Genomic DNA, 20445 nt, shown 5'->3' on the forward strand with positions numbered 1-20445 from the left:
AGTACATTAAACTCCTGATCAGTGATACGTTCATTAACAATTAGCGCTTCAGATATAAGAGGTCTAATATTTAATCATTCTACGTTTAGATCAAAGGTGCTGGCAGTGGCTGTACAGTCAGTATGCAGTCCCCCCAGGATTTTGCGGGCCTTTTTTGTGATTGTTGCGAGCTAAAATGTCTGATGTTGCGGGGGGGTTTCCAAAAAATTGCGATGAAAGTTGCAGTGTTTTTTTTTTTTGTTTGTTTGTTTTTGTTTTTGTTGCGATTACATTGTGGGAGGAAGTGAAAGTTGCGAGAAATTGCTGCGATTTTCTCTTTTTGTGATTAAAATTGAGTGATATGTTAAATATTAAGTTATTACTGAAAAACTATTGATTAATAAAACAGACACTGAGAAATGGTCCTATAAACATCTTTACCAATATAAAAAATTACCAGGACTACAAAAATGCAGAAAAATAGGTTTTACTTATCCAAATGCACCTGTTGGTTCAAAAGTTAAAGTACAGAGAACCTCACAGCACAACATGAAGTTACCTTAAAATATAATATAAATGCCTCAGCTTTCATGTAAGAAAAAAAAAAACTATTAATACTAGTACTGTGTGCAGGCAGTCTCTCCTGAAGACTAAATTAAACAATAATTATAAACTAATAAAATAAATGGCTCAGGCTTCATAGAAGAAAAAAAAAACAATTTGAACAGAATCTCACAGTATGATGCTGAAGCTGCCTAAACAATGGAAAATAAAATACCATTTTGGCAAAAATGTTGGCATCCATTAATTTCTTGTATTAAGTAAAAAAATAATGTAAAGTGCACACAGTCCTTCACTGTAAACATAACACACTTTCAGTAACAGAATTTAAGCCTACATAAACACTGACTTGCACACAGTGTTGCCAGATACTGCTGACGTTTTCCAGCCCAAAATATGTTCAAAACCCGCCAAAATGCACTCAAAACCGCCCAGTCTGGCAACACTGCTTGCTAGTTTGTCAACGTCACCTCAAGATGACACCAACGATTGGTCAAATTTTGTTGCGGTGATTGGATATAATTGCAACACCGCCCTGAATTCGTGGGGATTGGTTGAATTTGCGTTGAAGTTGCAAATCGCAAAATCCTGGAGGGTCTGAGTAGTATGATCTAATTTTATATTAATTATATTTATATTAATTAGATTACGAGAACAAACTTTGAGTATTTCTCCTTTTTTGTATAGCTCGGGGAACAGACACAGTCTCGACATAGTGGAACCTGAGTGATGGCTCTGTGCAGCTAGCAGGCAGTCCGTTTAGTCTGTTTATCTGATCCCTGTCCTTGGCTCTGGATTGTCACAAATTAACTAGGCCTGTTCTGAGACTATGAGCGATGCTGTGAGAAATGAGAGCAGCACCTTCCTGAGTGGGCTGGATACCGTCCTGCCCTAACAAATTTGTTGTTTGATCTTTAGCTGTGTGAAGACATGAACACAGAGACATCCAAAGATGGAGGGACGTCAGAAGTCCGTGTGAAGAAAGAGGAGACGCTGGAGCTGAACATCTCCAACGATGGAGACTACCTTGACAACCCACCTGAATGTCTTTCCATTAGCATGGAAGATCATGACAATAAAGACTACCTCTGTAAGACATCAGCCCTCTCTGGTGCTCAGTAACACTCACTGTTTATTCTACCCTACACACTAACTGGTGCACTTAAAGTCCAATACAGTACATTTGGGATGTAGCCTCAGTCTCTGATTATTTAATCAACAAACTATGACAAAATTAAATTGAATTTGATATTTTTATTGATGGTGTGAACTTTATCTATAGCGAGTCTAATATGGTAGCAAGGAGTGAGAGAAACTAAGTAATTTTATTATTTATAATTTTTATTTCCTTAAAATACATTTGTCATTATAAAGAGATGATGTTAACCTGAACCAAAAAAGTGTGGAATATCACACCATGGGTCATGCTGTTATATAAAAATCTATGGCGGGTGATTTTATTTTCATATAACAGAACAGCCCAAAGTGTATTAGTCCCCTCCATACCACAGTGATTTGCCAACAGTTAAAATTTTTAATTTATTAATGAATGACAGACCGCATGTTTTATTTGTTTCTGTTTACATTTAATATTACAGAATGTCTGTCATTCTCTCCAGCCACTCCTGTGTTTTGTTCTGAGACAAAAAAAAAATGCAAGTTCTTGTGTGACTGAGAAAACCAGAAAGCACAAACTCCTCTGTCCTGAAGACTCCCCATATCATGGGAAACTTACTGACTGATATCTGGGTCTCCTTCAGTAAATATTAAATAAACGTGTCCTAATGTCTTCACCACATTAGAAGATTATAGTTTTTTTTCCCCACCCATTTTCTCCCCAATGTTGTCACCTGCTAGTACCCACCCACCAGCCAGGTCTCTCTAACCATGTGAGTGAAGACTAACACATGCTTCCCCCCCAGACATGTGAAGCCATCAACCTCCTCTTTTACAAATGCAGCTCATGCTCCATCAAAGGGTAGCAAAACACACCCAGAGGAAAGTGCTACAGTGGGGCAAAAAAGTATTTAGTCAGTCACCAATTGTGCAAGTTCTCCCACTTAAAAAGATGAGAAAGGCCCGTAATTTTCATCATAGGTATACCTCAACTATGAGAGACAAAATGAGGAAAAAAAATCCATAAAAATCTCACTGTCTGATTTTTAAAGAATTTATTTGCAAATTATGGTGGAAAATAAGTATTTGGTCAATAACAAAAGTTAATCTCAATACTTTGTTATATACCCTTTGTTGGCAATGACCGAGGTCAAACGTTTTCTGTAATTCTTCACAAGGTTTTCACACACTGTTGCTGGTATTTTGGCCCATTCCTCCATGCAGATCTCCTCTAGAGCAGTGATGTTTTGGGGCTGTCACTGGGCAACATGGACTTTCAACTCCCTCCAAAGATTTTCTATGGGGTTGAGATCTGGAGACTGGCTAGGCCACTCCAGGACCTTGAAATGCTTCTTACGAAGCCACTCCTTCGTTGCCCGGGCGGTGTGTTTGGGATCATTGTCATGCTGAAAGACCCAGCCACGTTTCATCTTCAATCACTTGCTGATGGAAGGAGGTTTTCACTCAAAATCTCACGATACATGGCCCTATTCATTCTTTCCTTTACACGGATCAGTCGTCCTGGTCCCTTTGCAGAAAAACAGCCCCAAAGCATGATGTTTCCACCCCCATGCTTCACAGTAGGTATGGTGTTCTTTGGATGCAACTCAGCATCCTTCCTCCTCCAAACACGACAAGTTGAGTTTTTACCAAAAAGTTCTATTTTGGTTTCATCTGACCATATGACATCCTCTTCTGGATCATCCAAATGCTCTCTAGCAAACGTCAGACGGGCCTGGACATGTACTGACTTAAGCAGGGGGACACATCTGGCACTGCAGGATTTGAGTCCTTGGCGGCGTAGTGTGTTACTGATTGTAGCCTTTGTTACTTTGGTCCCAGCTCTCTGCAGGTCATTCACTAGGTCCCCCTGTGTGGTTCTGGGATTTTTGCTCACCGTTCTTGTGATCATTTTGACCCCACGGGGTGAGATCTTGCGTGGAGCCCCAGATCGAGGGAGATTATCAGTGGTCTTGTATGTCTTCCATTTTCTAATAATTGCTCCCACAATTGATTTCTTTACACCAAGCTGCTTACCTATTGCAGATTCAGTCTTCCCAGCCTGGTGCAGGTCTACAATTTTGTTTCTGGTGTCCTTTGACAGCTCTTTGGTCTTGGCCATAGTGGAGTTTGGAGTGTGACTGTTTGAGGTTGTGGACATGTGTCTTTTATACTGATAACAAGTTTAAACAGGTGCCATTAATACAGGTAACGAGTGGAGGACAGAGGAGCCTCTTAAAGAAGTTGTTACAGGTCTGTGAGAGCCAGAAATCTTGCTTGTTTGTAGGTGACCAAATACTTATTTTACTGAGGAATTTACCAAATAATTCATTAAAAATCCTACAATGTGATTTCCTGGATTCTTTCCCCCCATTCTGTCTCTCATATTTGAAGTGTACCTATGATAAAAATTACAGGCCTCTCTCATCTTTTTAAGTGGGAGAACTTGCACAATTGGTGGCTGACTAAATACTTTTTTGCCCCACTGTATGTGCTCTCTGTGCTCTCTTCTCCACATGCATGAGCTCGCAGAAGACCCCAATTGGCTGTGATTAATACAGGAAAGAGAGAACGCCCCTTTAGTATTCCTCTGGAATGGGATGTTCAATAAGCACATAGGGATGTAATGGACAGGTGTCCAAATATCTGTATACGGATTTAGGGGCATCACAGGTTCTGGATTTGATTGTGAGCTCAGGTTGCTGTCTGTGTGAAGTTTTGCAAGTTTTCCCCGTCTGCATGGGTTTCCTCTGGGTCCACTGGTTTCTTCTTAAACAAATTGGTTATGCTTAAATTGCCACGAGATATGATTTTTTTTGTAATTAAATATGAATCCAAATGTATGGCATTGGAAAAAATGCCTAGATCTAGAAATGGCAGAATTGTCAGCAAGCTCAAATTGAGATGTGCATGAGACTTTTTACTTATTTTTTAATTCTATGTGCATAGTTATTTTTGTTTGTACCTGCATGTAATTTCCTGACAAATTTAGGAAATTCTGCTTCCCAAAAGATAAGGAAACAAGTAGCCAAATTTAAAACAACCCTGACCAGGTCCTAAGGATGCTGTAAATATATCACACAGTGCCACACTCATGTTAATGAACATTGTTTTATTTTGCACTGCAAGATTGAAATCTGACCACTTGTTTACTCCCACAAGGAAGTAAAAAATTTTATACTCCTGTACCTCATGTCCTGTGAGATCTCAATCCTGATGGACACCTCTAGTCTCAACCAGATGCTCAATGAACCTTACTGGCAAGCTTTCTTCAGATAATCTTTGTAACATACTAATGTACTGTATATGGTCTTAGATACACACACACATTATACATACATTTGGGCCTCATTTCTTCCTATTGTGTTTTCTCTACGCCCAGACTGTGAAGTTTGCAAATCCTTCTTCTTCAACAAATGTGAGGTTCATGGACTGCCCCTCTTCATCTCAGATACTCCTGTTCCCATGGGAGTCTCTGACCGAGCCAGACAAACTCTTCCTCCTGGGCTAGAAATCAAGAAGTCCAGTATTCCTGACGCAGGCCTGGGAGTGTTTAATAAAGGGGAGACGATTCCAGTAGGTGCACACTTTGGACCCTACCAGGGAGAGCTGGTAAACCGAGAGGAAGCCAGGAAAAGTGGAGACTCCTGGGTTGTAAGTTTCTCGCAAATTTATTATAAAGACTGTATATTTGTAAGTAACAACAAGGTGAAGGTAGCTCCAATTAATATCAATTTCTTCTTGCCAAAGATATGTGGAGTAGGGGTTTAAATCACAAGTTCCTACATCGATTCTTTTAGCCAGTGTGGTGGAAATTCACCTGTTAGTAATAGAAATACTAGTAACATCTGAAATAATGCTCAAGCAAATATTTATTTATTGTATAATTTTAAAATAATTATTCATGAAGAATCACATAATCACAAGCCCAGGTAGTCATTAACATGGTTCCACCCATAACTACTTATAAGCATGGTCAGCTTCCTCTATTACACAAGATATTATTCATCATCATAGTTTCCATCAACATTACATAATAGCTGCATTTGGGAAAACAGACTGAGAAAAACTGTACCAAGTTTTCCTTGACTCTGCTGCATCCACGGCAACATGGTAGCTTCACACAACCACACACACACACACACACACACACACACAAAAATAACTTATGCATTCACACCTTACAACTTCTTTGTAATGTTAATGACTACCTGGGCTTGTGATTATGTGATTCTTCATGAAGTTAATATAAAACTTACCACGCCAACAGGCCAATGATTTTTTGATGCCACAAAATTTGCCACACTGCGAGTTGATTTGATGCTGGGGTATGCAGTTGGTATGACATTTTACACAATCTGTTTCATTTACATTAATTCACACATGCAAACAAATATAATTTGAACATCAGTTCAGTGAGGATTGATTAGATTTGTACAGTATATACCTGGTGTGCTATGTGCCTTATTGTGGGGAAGACGTTCCAGCTGAGCCCTCTCAGACAAGGGAAGAAAGGTGTGAGAGGCACAGAAGGACTATTGGGGAGATTGTAAAACAGACATTCAGCCAGAGTCTGATGTTGGACCTTTTACTTTAACTGAAGCTGATTTGATGTTTGAGTGACCTTGCTGAGGAACAGTGTTCAGACATCACATTAGACCCATGTTTTAAGAAGACATGTGAGGGTACAGTCTTTGCTCTTGCACTGGGAAAGGAGGTGTACTTGCTGCAGAATAGCCTTCTGTACAGACAGAGTGAAGAGGTTTGCAGCTTGTGGTCCCACAGAAGTGCAGGAAGGAAGTGCTTGAGCTTGGTCACATTGTACCATGGGCAGGTCACTTGACTTACATGAAGTCTTTGCAGAGAATCAGTAAGTGGTTTTATTGGCCAGGGCTTTATGAAGATGTGAAGAGTTTCTGTCCTGTCCTCAGTGTCAGCTGTCAGGTGGTAAATGTTTTAATCATGCCTGTTTGATTCCCTTATACACCCTGTATACACTCCATTTGAGAGAATTAGGGTGGACATAGTTGGACCTTTGGAGAGGAGTAGATCAAGAAATAGGTTTGTCTTGGTCATTTGCAACTATGCTACAAGATACCCTGAAGCCTTTCCTTTTAGAGAAATCACAGCCAGACATTTAGCCACTGCCATGCTCCAGCTCTTCTCTAGAGTTGGTATACCCAATGAGGTGCTAACAGACCAAGGCCCCAACTTTATGAGCAAGACCCTAAAGCAAGTTTATTTAATATCCTTTTTATTGTCATTGCACAATGTACAATAATTCTATTTCTCTAGTGGATCATATAAAAAGACATAAAAACATAAATGGGTCATAAAAAAGACATAAGATTATTATTATTATTATTATTATTATTATTATTAATAGTAATAAAACACCATAAGACTAAAGGTGAGGTAAAAGCCATAAATGGGGGACAATTACAAGAACAGTAAATAAAGTGCATATTTCACAGGACTGATCATATTGCATATCCAAAGACATATTGCACACTCCAAAAGATCAGTTCTTAGAGTTTAGTTCTCTAATAGCACTTGGATAAAAACTGTTCTTAAGTTTGGAGGTGTGAGTTTTTAAGGACCTGAAACACCTCCCAGAGGGCAACAGAATGGAAAGATGGTAACCAGTGTGTTTCTAATGATGTTGGTTGTGCGGCGGAAGCACCATGTCCTGTAGTGTTTGTAATGGAGTTCCAGTGATTTTCTGTGCTGCTGTGATTACTCTCTGCAGGGCCTTCTTGTCAGCTGCTGTGCAGCTCACAAACCACACCAGCATCCCATAGGTGAGAATGTTTTCAATAGAACAGCAATAGAATGAAAGAAGCCACTGATGTGATATGTCCAGCCTTTTCAATGTCTGAAGGAAATACAGACGCTGCTGTGCTTTCTTCACCAGGGCAGTCATATTTGTAGACCATGTGAGGTCTTGTGATGTATGTGCCCAGAAATTTAAATGAGGACACACTCAACTGCATCACCCCTAATGTACAGAAGAGCAGGGCCTTCACATTGTCTCCTGAAATCAATGATCTCCTTGGTTTTGTAGATGTTGAGTGCCAGGTTGTTCATGGAGCACCACTGTTAGTCTGCGGACCTCGTCCCTGTATGCAGATACACAGCGGCTGACAAGAAAAAGCTTCAGAGGGTGATAAGGTCAGCTGAGAAGACAATTGGCTATCCTCTGCCCTCCCTAGATGACATCGCTAACTCTTGATGCCTCTCCAGAACTAGGAAGATCATTCGCGACCACCTCCATCCCAGACACCACCTGCTCAGCCATTGTCAATTATCACCATTGTGTATCAGACCAACTACAGTAGTGTCATCTGCAAATTTAATAATAGTATTTGTGCTATAGGTTGGTATGCAGTCGTGTATAAAGGGAAAACAGGAGAGGACTCAGTATGCACCCTTGCGGGGCCCCAGTATTGATTGTCAGAGAGGAGGAGTGATAAGTCCCCATCCTGACAACCTGAGAACGGTTGGTTTAAAAAGTCTCTGATCCAGCTGCACATGTGCTGATTCATGCCCAGGTCCAGCAGTTTGTTCTCCATTCTGCTGGGTATGATGAGATAAGATAGCCTTTATTGTCATTGCACAATCACCCATACAATGAAATTGACTTGCCACAACTGAAGTTGTATGAAAAACACATTAAAAACAAAAACATACATAAAAGCGAGAACACAAAAAAACATAACGAACACATAATAACAAAATATTGGTCATGTCATGAAAATGGAACAAATAAATAAGATCAAGGTAGTTAAGTTATTGCACTTCATAAAAATAGCAAAGAACATTTTAGCAACCCGTGTGTATTAAGTGTCCTCACAGCCCATGGAAAGAAGCTGTTTTTCAGTCTGTTTTTTCTCCTCTTTATGCTCCTGTACCTTGTTCCAGAGGGAAGCAGGCTGAGCAGGTGGTGTCTGGGATGGAGGTGGTCGCGAATGATCTTCCTAGTTCTGGTGAGGCATCAAGAGTTAGCGATGTCATCTAGGGAGTGCAGAGGATAGCCAATTGTCTTTTCAGCTGACCTTATCACCCTCTGCAGCTTTTTCTTGTCAGCCGCTGTGGAGCCAGCATACCACACCGTGATGGAGAAAGCCAGCACACTCTCGATGGTGGAGCGGTAAAAGGTCACCAACAGTCTCTCCTCCAGTCTGTTCCTTCTGAGGACTCTCAGGAAGTGGATTCGCTGTTGGCCCTTCCTCACCATGGCTGTTGTGTTAGCTGACCAGGCGAGGTCCTCAACCAGGAGAGGTCCTCAATTTAAAGGTGCGGACCCTCTCCATGCAGTCTCCATTGATGTAGAGGGGAGTGGGGTCAGCTTTGTGCCTCCTGAAGTCCATGACTACCTCCTTTGTTTTTTTGGTGTTGAGAGCCAGGTTGTTTTTGGCACATCACTCTGCCAGCTGTTGCACCTCGTCCCTGTAGGCCGACTCGTCCTCTCCAATTATGAGCCCCACCTAAGTGGTGTCATCTGCAAATTTAATTATTGTGTTGGTGGGGTGGGTGGGAGTACAGTTGTGGCAGCGGGGGCATGGCCAAGCAGCAATCTGTAAATGGAGGGTGGGGTCGGGGAAAGTAAGTGGCTAAGTCATTCCACCTGCTGTCAATTAATATATATATGTGTGTGTGTGTGTGTGTGTGTGTGTGCTTGTTAATCAGCTCCAGTTCGTCCATCTTATTGCCGAGGGATCTGGCATTTGTGAGGTAGATGCTGGGCAGAGCAGGCTTGAATGGAGCTCACCTTAGCCTAGTTAGCATGCCAGCTCAGCAGACCCACTTCTGTGTCCTTTCCCTGCGCTGCCTCCTTCATCTGCGTCTCAGTATAGTGATCCACAGGGATCCTGGCGGTTGTATGATCCCCTGCGAGATCTGGTTGCATTGAAAGTTCACAGTAAAGTCTAATGCACTACATGCTGTTCCAATCTTTAAAAGATATTCTCAGCTGTGTGTGGTTTTGCTGACTGACACACAAACAAACAACAACATAACAGAAATCCACCAGAGCAAAGCCGCTGTGTACGTGCATGCCACCATCTTGCAAGAAGGCAAGATGGGAATTAAAAGAATCAGAACTACTCCATACCACCCATAGACAGATGGCCTTGTTGAGTGATTTAACCAGACCCTGGTGAACATGCTCTGAAAGTTTGTGTCAGACACTGGAAAGGACTGGGACCAGTGGTTACCCTACCTGTTGTTTGTATACAAGGAGGTTCCACAGGCCTCACCAGGCTTCTCACCCTTTGAGCTCCTGTACACACATCAGGTTCAAGGCCTACTGAATGTCTTGAAAGAGACTTGGGAAGGGGAGACCTCAGGAAGGACTAACATCATGTTCTACAGCACTCGGCATAAATGAGTACACTCCCTTTGAAAAGTAACATTTTAAACAATATCTCAATGAACACCATTTTCAAAATGTTGACAAGACAAAGTTTAATATAACATCTGTTTAACTTATAATGTGAAAGTAAGGTTAATAATATAAACTTGGATTACACATTTTTTCAGTTTTACTCAAATTAGGGTGGTGCAAAAATGAGTACACCCCACAACAAAAACTACATCTAGTACTTTGTATGGCCTCAATGATTTTTAATGACAGCACCAAGTCTTCTAGGCATGGAATGAACAAGTAGGTGACATTTTGCAACATCAATCTTTTTCCATTCTTCAACAATTACCTCTTTTAGTGACTGGATGCTGGATGGAGAGTGGTGCTCAACTTGTCTCTTCAGAATTCCCCATAGGTGTTCGATTGTTTTCAGATCAGGAGACATACTTGGCCACTGAATCACTTTCACCCTGTTGTTCTTCAGAAATCCAACAGTGCCCTTAGATGTGTGTTTAGTCATGTTGGAAAAGTGCATGATGACCAAGGGCACAGAGTGATGGTACATCTGTGAATTCATGATGCCATCAATGAAATGCAGCTCCCCGACACCAGCAGCACTCATGCAGCCCCACATAAGGACACTGCCACCACCATGTTTCACTGTCGGCACCATGCATTTTTCTTTGTATTCCTCACCTTTGCGACACCATACAGTTTTGAAGCCATCAGTTCCAAAAACATTTATCTTAGTCTCATCACTCCAGTCCCCCAGTAGTCTTCATATTTGTCAGCGTGGGCCCTGGCAAACTCTAGGTGGGCTTTTTTGTGCCTGGGCTTTAGGAGAGGCTTCTTTCATGGACGGCATCCATGCATGCCATTCCTCTGCAGTGTATTGTGTCACAAGAAATATTCACCCCAGTTTGGCTTTCTCCTTCTTTAGATAACTGTAGTGAACTTGCATGCCGATTTTCTTCAACCCTTCTCATCAGAAGACGCTCCTGTCGAGGTGTTAACTTCCATGAATGACCTGGACGTCTCTGTGAGATGGTTGCAGTTCCATCTTTCTTAAACTTTTGTACCACTTTTGCAACAGTATTCTGACTGACAAGTCAAGGTTTGCTGATCTTCTTGTAGCCTTCACCTTTGTGGTGTAAAGAAATTATTTTCTTTGGGGAATTCTGAAGAGACAAGTTGAGTATCACTCTCCATCCAGCATCCAGTCACTAAAAGAGGTCATTGTTGAAGAATGGAAAAAGATTGATGTTGCAAAATGTCACCAACTTGTTCATTCCATGCCCAGAAGACTTGGTGCTGTCATTAAAAATCATGGAGGCCATACAAAGTACAAGATGTAGTAGTTTTTGTTGTGGGGGTGTACTTGTTTTTGCACCACCCTAATTTGAGTAAAACTGAAAAAAATGTGTAATCTAAGTTATATTATTAACCTTACTTTCACATTATAAGTTAAACAGATGTTATATTAAACTTGTCAACATTTTGGAAATTTTGTGTTCATTTAGATATTGTTTAAAATGTTAATTTTCAAAGGGAGTGTACTTATTTACGCTGAGCACTGTATGTGCTGAAGATGAAGGAGAAGCTCTCTAGTGCAGCAGCCATGGTACAGGAGAACTTTCGCGAGGCCCAAGAGAAACAGAGGGCCTAGGATAACTGTTCAGCCTGTAGACGTGTGTTCCAGCCTGATGATCAGATCCTGCTGTTGTTGCCCAACAAGCTGCTGGGGAAATGGCAGGGGCCCTACGCAGTGTCCAGGAAGATGGGACCAGTGATGTATGAGATCCAGATGCCAGATCATCGCAAGAAACACCAGGTGTTCCATGTTAACATGTTGAAGAGGTGGAACGAGAGGCCTGAGCCAGCAGTGTCGACATCTGCCTTGCTGATCCAAGTGGTTGAGGAAGAGCAGGAGTCCAGTGAGGAATACGTGCCTGGCCATGAGGAGAAGAGAAAGCTGGAATGGAATAAGCTGGAACTGAGCCTTCTGCCAGAGGGTTGACAACATGAGCTCTGCAGCATCCTGCCTGACGACCTCTTTGGGGAGCGGCCTGGAAGGACGGCACTGGTGGCGCGTTGCATTGTACTGAATACCCGACAGCCCATCCAACAGCCGTGCTACAGGGTGTCTGAGCACCTGTTGCTAGTCCTGAAGAACAAGTTGGACATGATGCAGGAGCTGGGGGTGATTGAGCCCTCCTATAGTGAATGCAGTAGCCCCCTTGTCCTCATCCCGAAGAAGGACGGCAGCCTGATATTCTGCCGGGACTTTAGGAAGGTCAACACCCAGGCAAAGTTTGACCCTTACCCTATACCAAGGGTTCGTGACTTGGTGGAGCTTCTGGGAAAGGCTAAGTTCCTTAGCACATTGGATTTATGTAAGGACTATTGGCAGGTGCCTCTTGCAGAGGACGGTAAAGAGCTGACAGCTTTTAGGATGCCTTTTGGGCACTTTCAGTTCACCGTGCTACCATTTGGGTTGCACGGAGCACTTACAATGTCCCAGAGGTTATGGACAGAGTCATCAGGGGGACAGAGGACTTTTTACTGCGGTCTACCTGGATGATCTTGTTCTCTACAGCTCCAGGTGGATGGAGCATTAGCAACACTTGCAACAGATCCTCTCCTTGATTAAGGAGACAAGCTTAACCATCTACCAGAACAAGTGCACCTTAGCTAAGGAAGAGACTGCATACCTTGGCTATGTGTTGGGCCGAGGTGTCCTTCAACCCCAAGTGGAGAAGGTGGAGGCCATTATGTCTGCAGACTGGCCCACCACTAATAAACAGGTGTGCTCCTTAGGGCTGGTGGGTTGGTACAGGCAGTTTATTCTGAACTTTTCAAAGAAAGCTGTTGCACTGACTGAGCTGACTCGTAAAAACAAGGTTGAATGGACTGAAGGGTGCAAGAAAGTTTTTAAGACTTTGAAGGACTCTATGCCAAGAGCCTTTGCTTCTCAGCTTGGATTTTGAGGAGCCATTTACTGTTCAGATAGATGCCTCTGAGAGGGGCTTGGGGCGGTCCTCTTGCAAGGGGACCATGGACAACTACAACCAGTGGCTTACATTAGTCACAAGCTCCTGCAGAAGGAGTGAAATTACTCTATAGTGCAGAAAAAAATGTTTGGCAATTAAGTGGGCTTTGGACTCCTTTAAATGTTATTTGTTGGGAAGAAAGTTTGTACTAGAGATGGACCCAAGAGCATTGTCCTGGTTGTGATGTACGAGAGACTCTAAGGTGGTTCTTGGCTATACAACCATTTGGCTTTGAGGTACTGCATCACTCAGGAAGAATGAACTGTACAGCTGACTTCCTGTCTCGGATGCAAAAAGGGGCATCTCCAGAAAGGGGAGGGGAATACCATGGAGTGAACCGTGACACTTACGAGTTGCGCACCTAGCATGCAGTCAGTCATCTGCCAGAACTTTAACATTCAAGCTGACTTGCTGCTAGCATCGTTGGTATTCTTCACGCTACATTGTCACTACTGTTTGCATTGTTTCATACTGGTTTACTGGTCATTTTGTCATTTATCATTAATTGCTGTAACTTCGTTGCCATTATAACAATGTGTTATGTGGGGAAAGGCCTACCGGCATTTTAATCAACCAGTTTGTTTTTCATTCCTCTTTCATAGTATTATATTAAAATACATTCACCACTCATCTTTATTAAGTCTGTCTGGCTCTCACAAATGTAATGATACATACTAGCTGTTAAAAACATTCTCATTTATTTGTTAAAATAAATTACTCGTGCTGTAAACAGTTCATTCATGTTCATTCCAGTGTCCACTTCCTGGTTCCGGGGGGAAACCGAAGGGCCATAACATTCATTGTAAATAGACGTGTTTGACTGGGAACTGAGGAAATGGTCCATTTTTAGAAGGGGTATTTTCCCCTTCTAAAAAAAGCCATATTTTACATATTTACAGCCATTACAACATTTAGCATATTACAGCCATTTCTGTAACTGTACAGAAATGTTTTGTATGAATAAAATTTTTCTTGTTTTCTTATTTGATTCATTATTTTGTGAGAATTTTGTTGACATTGAGTTCATTGATTATTGTGAATGGTGTAAGCCAGTTTGGAGGGGTTACAGCTAGCTTTAGGCTGTATTTAAGCCTCATAGCCTCACTAAGGTATGTCTGTAAGCTGGTGAAAAGTTTGTGCAAGGTCCTTTAGCAGCATAGCCTAGCAACTTTATGGCTATTTTTGTTTTGTATAGTTTTTATTTTGCCTTTTTTTGCTGACATTTTTGTTATTGCACTGTTTATATTTGCACCTTTTCAAGAAAAATTATTTAAAAAAAGACATTTAAAAAAAGGTCCACTTTGATTGGAAAACGGTTTCTGCCTCTTTTATTGACTCCTCCACCAATCATCTTACCACAGGACTGTTAATGTTTAAGCTTGGAGAGGATTAGGGGCTGGAGAGCATTCGGGACTAAAGAGCAATGACCCACCATGACAGAGAATCCAGCCATAATTGATCACTTCTGGCCAAAATTTTGATAGGCATGCATCTTGTAGTAAAATAAAATGACTTCACCTCAATCCATGAGATGTACAGACCACAAAATATTACATGGGAAGCTGAGATCTTTGTCTCACGACACACTCGCCACGTTAGATCACTACCCATCACCATGCTTGCTCAGGTATGTTGCATCATCACGGTCACCTACTTTTACATTTTGACTTGAGAGAGAGAGTTCTTCCATAGCCACCCTAACCTGCAAAAGAACAGGGAGATGTTCCAGTAACAGTTTAAAAAAATTAATTAATTAATTAATTAATTAATTTTAAAAAAAAAACTGCACAGGCAAAATAATAGTGTTTCCCACAGGATTTTGTGAAACTATGGTCAGTGAATCTCGCTTTGCAGGGTCTGGGGGCAGGCTCCCCTGTAAGAAAATTTTGTACACTTTTAAAGTGCATATCCTGGATCAATTTCTTTCTTTTTTTTTTTTTTAAGATGAAAGTATGTCCCTTCACACACTCATCCAGAAGGGTAATTTTGCAGAAGGCCATCTGTCTACAGCAGAAAAAAATAAAATAAAACGCATCTGGAAAAATCCCAAGGGAGTCTGGAGCCAGATTTGTGATGTCACCTGTGGAACCGCCAGCAGGCTGCGAGAGCTTGCACGGTTTCAGTGCACAGCCTGTGTAGACCAAGTTTAGCAGCTCGCAATTTTGCATTGAAATATGGAATTGTCACCTGAGCGCAATGTCATTTCATCTTTGGATGAAGAATATAATGAGATGTCAGAATTATTTCTTACCCTGGCAACAGTCAACATGTGAATTGTCGATTTTCTTGCTCTTTTTCTCGGCTCTGCTTGGTCCTCGGCTTTTTCCGGATGCCTCGCACGAAGCGCTCCCATTTCTCTCTCATTTTCCGGTCTTTTGGAAAACGATGAGTACTAATCCCATCAAGATTGGTGTTGCTACACCCTCCTATGATACATCTGTTAACCATTTGAATAATTACACGATAACGTTGAAGAAATTTGCAGAAAACCACCAGGTTGTTTTCTCATAAACAAACCATCGCTGATGTAGGATTCAGAAGGAGGCATCCTGCACGTGACGTCACGAAAATCAATGTTTGCCGGGAAATCCAAATGCCAAGTTTTTTCAGAGGCAGACGAATTCGCCTCAAATGGCTTGATTTCAACTGAATTTTTCTGGTATTGCGCAAGGTAAAAAAAAACTGCAGAGAATGCAGAATGTGACAGATATTTGACCAAAGTTTAATATAAAATAGGAGAATCACATTGATCTTGCTCCTGAATTTACCCATGATATTTACTTTAAAGTTAAATGTATCAAACTGGTGCACTTTGAGGGCAAAATTAAAAGTTTAGATTTATGAAGAACTTGCTTGAAATAATTTTGTGCATGAGTAAACATCTCATCTCATTATCTCTAGCCGCTTTATCCTGTTCTACAGGGTCGCAGGCAAGCTGGAGCCTATCCCAGCTGACTACAGGCGAAAAGCAGGGTACACCCTGGACAAGTCGCCCGGTCATCACAGGGCTGACACACAGACACAGACAACCATTCACACCTATGGTCAATTTAGAGTCACCAGTTAACCTAACCTGCATGTCTTTGGACTGTGAGGGAAACTGGAGCACCCGGAGGAAACCCACGCAGACACGGGGAGAACATGCAAACTCCACACAGAAAGGGCCTCGCCGGCCACGGGGCTCGAACTCGGACCTTCTTGCTGTGAGGCGACAGCGCTAACCACTACACCATCATGCCGCCCTAATTTAAACATAAACACCCTAATTGTATAGGTATGAATAATGATGCCACACTAAAAAGGTCACACCCACAAAGCATGATAAAGGAGTTTAACAGTTCATAAACAGTCAAAAAACAAAACAAAAACTGGAGCATGCATTTCAGCCCTCAAAGAAATGAAGCAGAAGTGGTTACTTGTGTTCCACTTGTTGATGTGTTTATTTTTTAGAAAATATGAAATATTGATTAGAGAACACACAATAATTTAATTTTAGCCAAAAATAGACCTATTTTGAACTTTGGTTAGAGCATGCTGTGAGAACTCTTTACTTCTGGACAATGACAAACTGGAGACAGGCACTACAATTCCAGGTGCACTTTTATTATTGTCACTTTTCAGTGACTACTAAGCTGTGAACACACACACACATGTTAGGGAACATGGCACACTCTCTCATTCGTTACTGGCCATCTGAAAGACACACAAAGACAAATATTAATAAATAGCCAGTAATGAGACACAGGTGTCACTCGTGACATGTTACCTGCTGGTTCAAACCGACTCCTCACCCTTCACAGCCGACATTTGACCACGCCCTTGCTGCCACACATGCACTTGTATTTTGAATGACACATATATGCTACCGGACATGTTAGCAGTTTCCTGACTCAGAAACAAACTAAAGCTCTAGAAATTCAACAGTGTGTTGTTTTTAAAATAAGGAGATGAGATTCAGATACGTTGATGTTAACGTTCCCTAACTAAGCTAAAGTTTGAGGAATGCTAATTATCAATGCTAACTTCTGCATTGATGTTTTCTGTTTGCTGTCTTAAATTGAAAACCATAAAATTGTGTTTGGACTATGGAACAAAATACATGTGCATCAATGAGAATGGGGATGAGAGTGTAGTGAAGATTCAAGGAGAAGATGTAAAGAAAGTTGGTGAATTCAAGTTCCTGGGGTCAACTGTGCAGGAAAATGGGGACTGCGATAGTGAGGTGAGAGAGAGAGTGCAGGCAGGGTGGAGTAGTTGGAGAAGGATTTTGGGAGTCATTTGTGATAGGAAAGTCCCAGCAAAAGTGAAAGGTAAGCTGTATAAGACAGTAGTGAGACCAGCTGTGATGTATGGATTGGAGACAGGAGGCAAAGTTGGAGGTGGCGGAGTTGAGGATGTTAAGGCTTGCGATGGGAGTCACAAGGTTGGACAGGATAAGGAACGAGCACATCAGAGGGACAGCACATGTGGAGAGCTTGGGAATTAAGCTAAGAGAGAGGAGACTGAGATGGTATGGGCACATCCTGAGAAGAGATGCAGAGCATGTTGGAAGGAGAATGTTGAGAATGGAGCTGCCAGGCCCACAAAAATGAGGAAGGCCAAAGAGGAGATGCATGGATGTGGTGAGAGAGGACATGAAAGTGTCAGGTGTGGTAGAGAAGGATATGGAAGACAGGGAGCAATGGGGAAGAAAGATTCGCTGTGGCGACCCCTAATTGGGAGCAGCCAAAAGAAGAAAATTGTGTTTGGACTAATGCATGACTGTAGTGAATACTGTAAAATTAATGTTATCAGTCTCAAATCACATGGTGTTGTGTTCTGAAAATGTTTCGGCCACCACAGTCTAGGTACAGTCGTGGTCAGAAGTTTACATACAGTGACATGAATGTCATCTTGGATATGAATGTCATGGCAATATTGGGCTTTCAGTGATTTTCTCTAAACTGTTCGTTTTCTGTGGTGAAATGATTGTACAACATATTTCTTTAATAGGAAAAAAACATTAATTTGGTGCAGAAGTTTTAATTTCTTTTGGGTTTTCTGAAATCAACACACAGGGTCCAATATTTACATACACTCACTTAGGTTATTAATTCAGAGCTGCTGAGACTTCCATACTGTCTCTTATCTTGCCAAGGCCTCTTACAGTAGTGCTTGAAAGTTTGTGAACCCTTGAAAATTTTCTATATTTCTGCATAAATATGACCTAAAACATCAGATTTTCACACAAGTCCTAAAAGTAGATAAAGAGAACCCAGTTAAACAAATGAGACAAAAATATTATACTTGGTCATGTATTTATTGAGGAAAATGATCCAATATTACATATCTGTGAATGGCAAAAGTATGTGAACCTTTGCTTTCAGTATCTGGTGTGACCCCCTTTGTGCAGCAATAACTGCAACTAAACATTTCCGGTAACTGTTGATCAGTCTTGCACACCAGCTTGGAGAAATTTTAGCCCATTCCTTCATTGAGCAGCTTCAACTCTGGGATGTTGGTGGGTTTCCTCACGTGAACTGCTCACTTCAGGTCCTTCCACAACATTTCGATTGGATTAAGGTCAGGACTTTGACTTGGCCATTCCAAAACATTAACTTTATTCTTCTTTAACTATTCTTTGGTAGAACAACTTGTGTGCTTAGGCTCGTTGTCTTGCTGCATGACCCACCTTTTCTTGAGATTCAGTTCATGGACAGATGTCCTGACATTTTCCTTTAGAATTCACTGTTATAATTCAGCATTCATTGTTCCATCAATGATGGCAAGCCGTCCTGGTCCAGATGCAGCAAAACAGGCCCAAACCATGATATTACCACCACCATGTTACACAGATGGGATAAGGTTTTTATGCTGGAATGCAGTGTTTTCCTTTCTCCAAACATAACGCTTCTCATTGAAACCAGAAAGTTCTATTTTGGTCTCATCCATCCATAAAACATTTTTCCAATAGCCTTCTGGCTTGTCCACATGATCTTTAGCAAGCTGCAGACGAGCAGCAATGTTCTTTTTGGAGAGCAGTGACTTTCTCATTGCAACCCTGCCATGCACACCATTGTTGTTCAGTGTTCTCCTGATGGTGGACTCATGAACATTAGCCAATGTGGGAGAGGCCTTCAGTTGCTGAGAAGTTACTCTGGGGTCCTTTGTGACCTCACCGACTATTACACGCTTTGCTCTTGGAGTGATCTTTCTTGGCCGACCACTCCTGGGGAGAGTAACAATGGTCTTGAATTTCTTCCATTTGTACATAATCTGTCTGACTGTGGATTAGTGGAGTCCAAACTCTTTAGAGATGGTTTTGTAACCTTTTCCAGCCTGATGAGCATCAACAATGCTTTTTCTGAGGTCCTCAGAAATCTCCTTTGTTCGTGCCATGATACACTTCCACAAACGTGTTGTGAGGATCAGACTTTGATAGATCCCTGTTCTTTAAATAAAACAGGGTGCCTGTTACACCCTGAAAAAGGGGGAATCTCAATAAAGACGCTGGACACAGTGCTTCTTCTCTGTTAGCTTCACTGAGAATATCTCATCTCGTATGAAAATATTTACATAATCACAGTAATTTTGCTTCATTTGAATATTAACCTTTTTTTTCTTTTCACAGGTAAACACACTGGTAAGTATCATAATAACATTTCTCTTATTTTGCTACAGGTCACAATTAATCAGGTAAGTATATTGTCATTTATTAAATTGTCTTACAGGTTAATTTCAATCAGGTGAGTACTCAGGTAAGTATATTCCCATTTCTTTTTCTTTCCCTCTCTTTTTCTCTGTTAGCTTCATTGAGAATGGAGCAAAGTGCGTGTGAAAGCCCCCTTCTGCCCCTGCAGACTTGACCAATCGATCTCAGACACCAGGACTGAATTAGTAGATTGCAGAATCACTGATATTTTTCATCTTTGTTCATCCTTTTAACCTCTTTTACAGGACCGGAATGTTTACATAAAAAAATGTGTATATAGTTGTAAGCGACCCTACGTGTGGGTGGAGCACAGAGGACGGCAGGACAGAGATCAGGTTTTATAAATGGCTTTATTGCCACACTTTTCAGTATCACAATAACATTCACCGACGCACAGCCGGCGTCTGGTTCAGGGCTGAGCTCCTTCTGCTCTCGCTCTCCCTCCTGATATAGGGCGCAGTCACTGGGAAGACACACAAACAGGTTAATTGCTCTCAGGTGACGTGATTCTGCCACTTACCTTCCCTGACTCCGCCCTCCTGTCACAGACCGGCGCTTGACCACGCCCCCGCTGCCACATACCCCCACCGCCCGACTCAGGCCGGGCGGCCGTCCGGCCTGCAGCCGACTCCCCCCCCCCCCTTGACGGGAGAGGAAGTCCGCCACGACCATCTGCGCCCCCG

The 20445-nt window shown here is 41.8% G+C and overlaps 1 pseudogene; it reads left to right on the top strand.

Moving 5' to 3' along the window:
* The window catches only part of LOC132867694 (zinc finger protein ZFP2-like), a 99042-nt pseudogene that overhangs the window by 46813 nt on the left and 31784 nt on the right, over window positions 1-20445 (top strand).

Source organism: Neoarius graeffei, chromosome 19 (genome assembly GCF_027579695.1).
Source record: "Neoarius graeffei isolate fNeoGra1 chromosome 19, fNeoGra1.pri, whole genome shotgun sequence".
In the NCBI taxonomy this organism is placed as follows: Eukaryota; Metazoa; Chordata; class Actinopteri; order Siluriformes; family Ariidae; genus Neoarius; species Neoarius graeffei.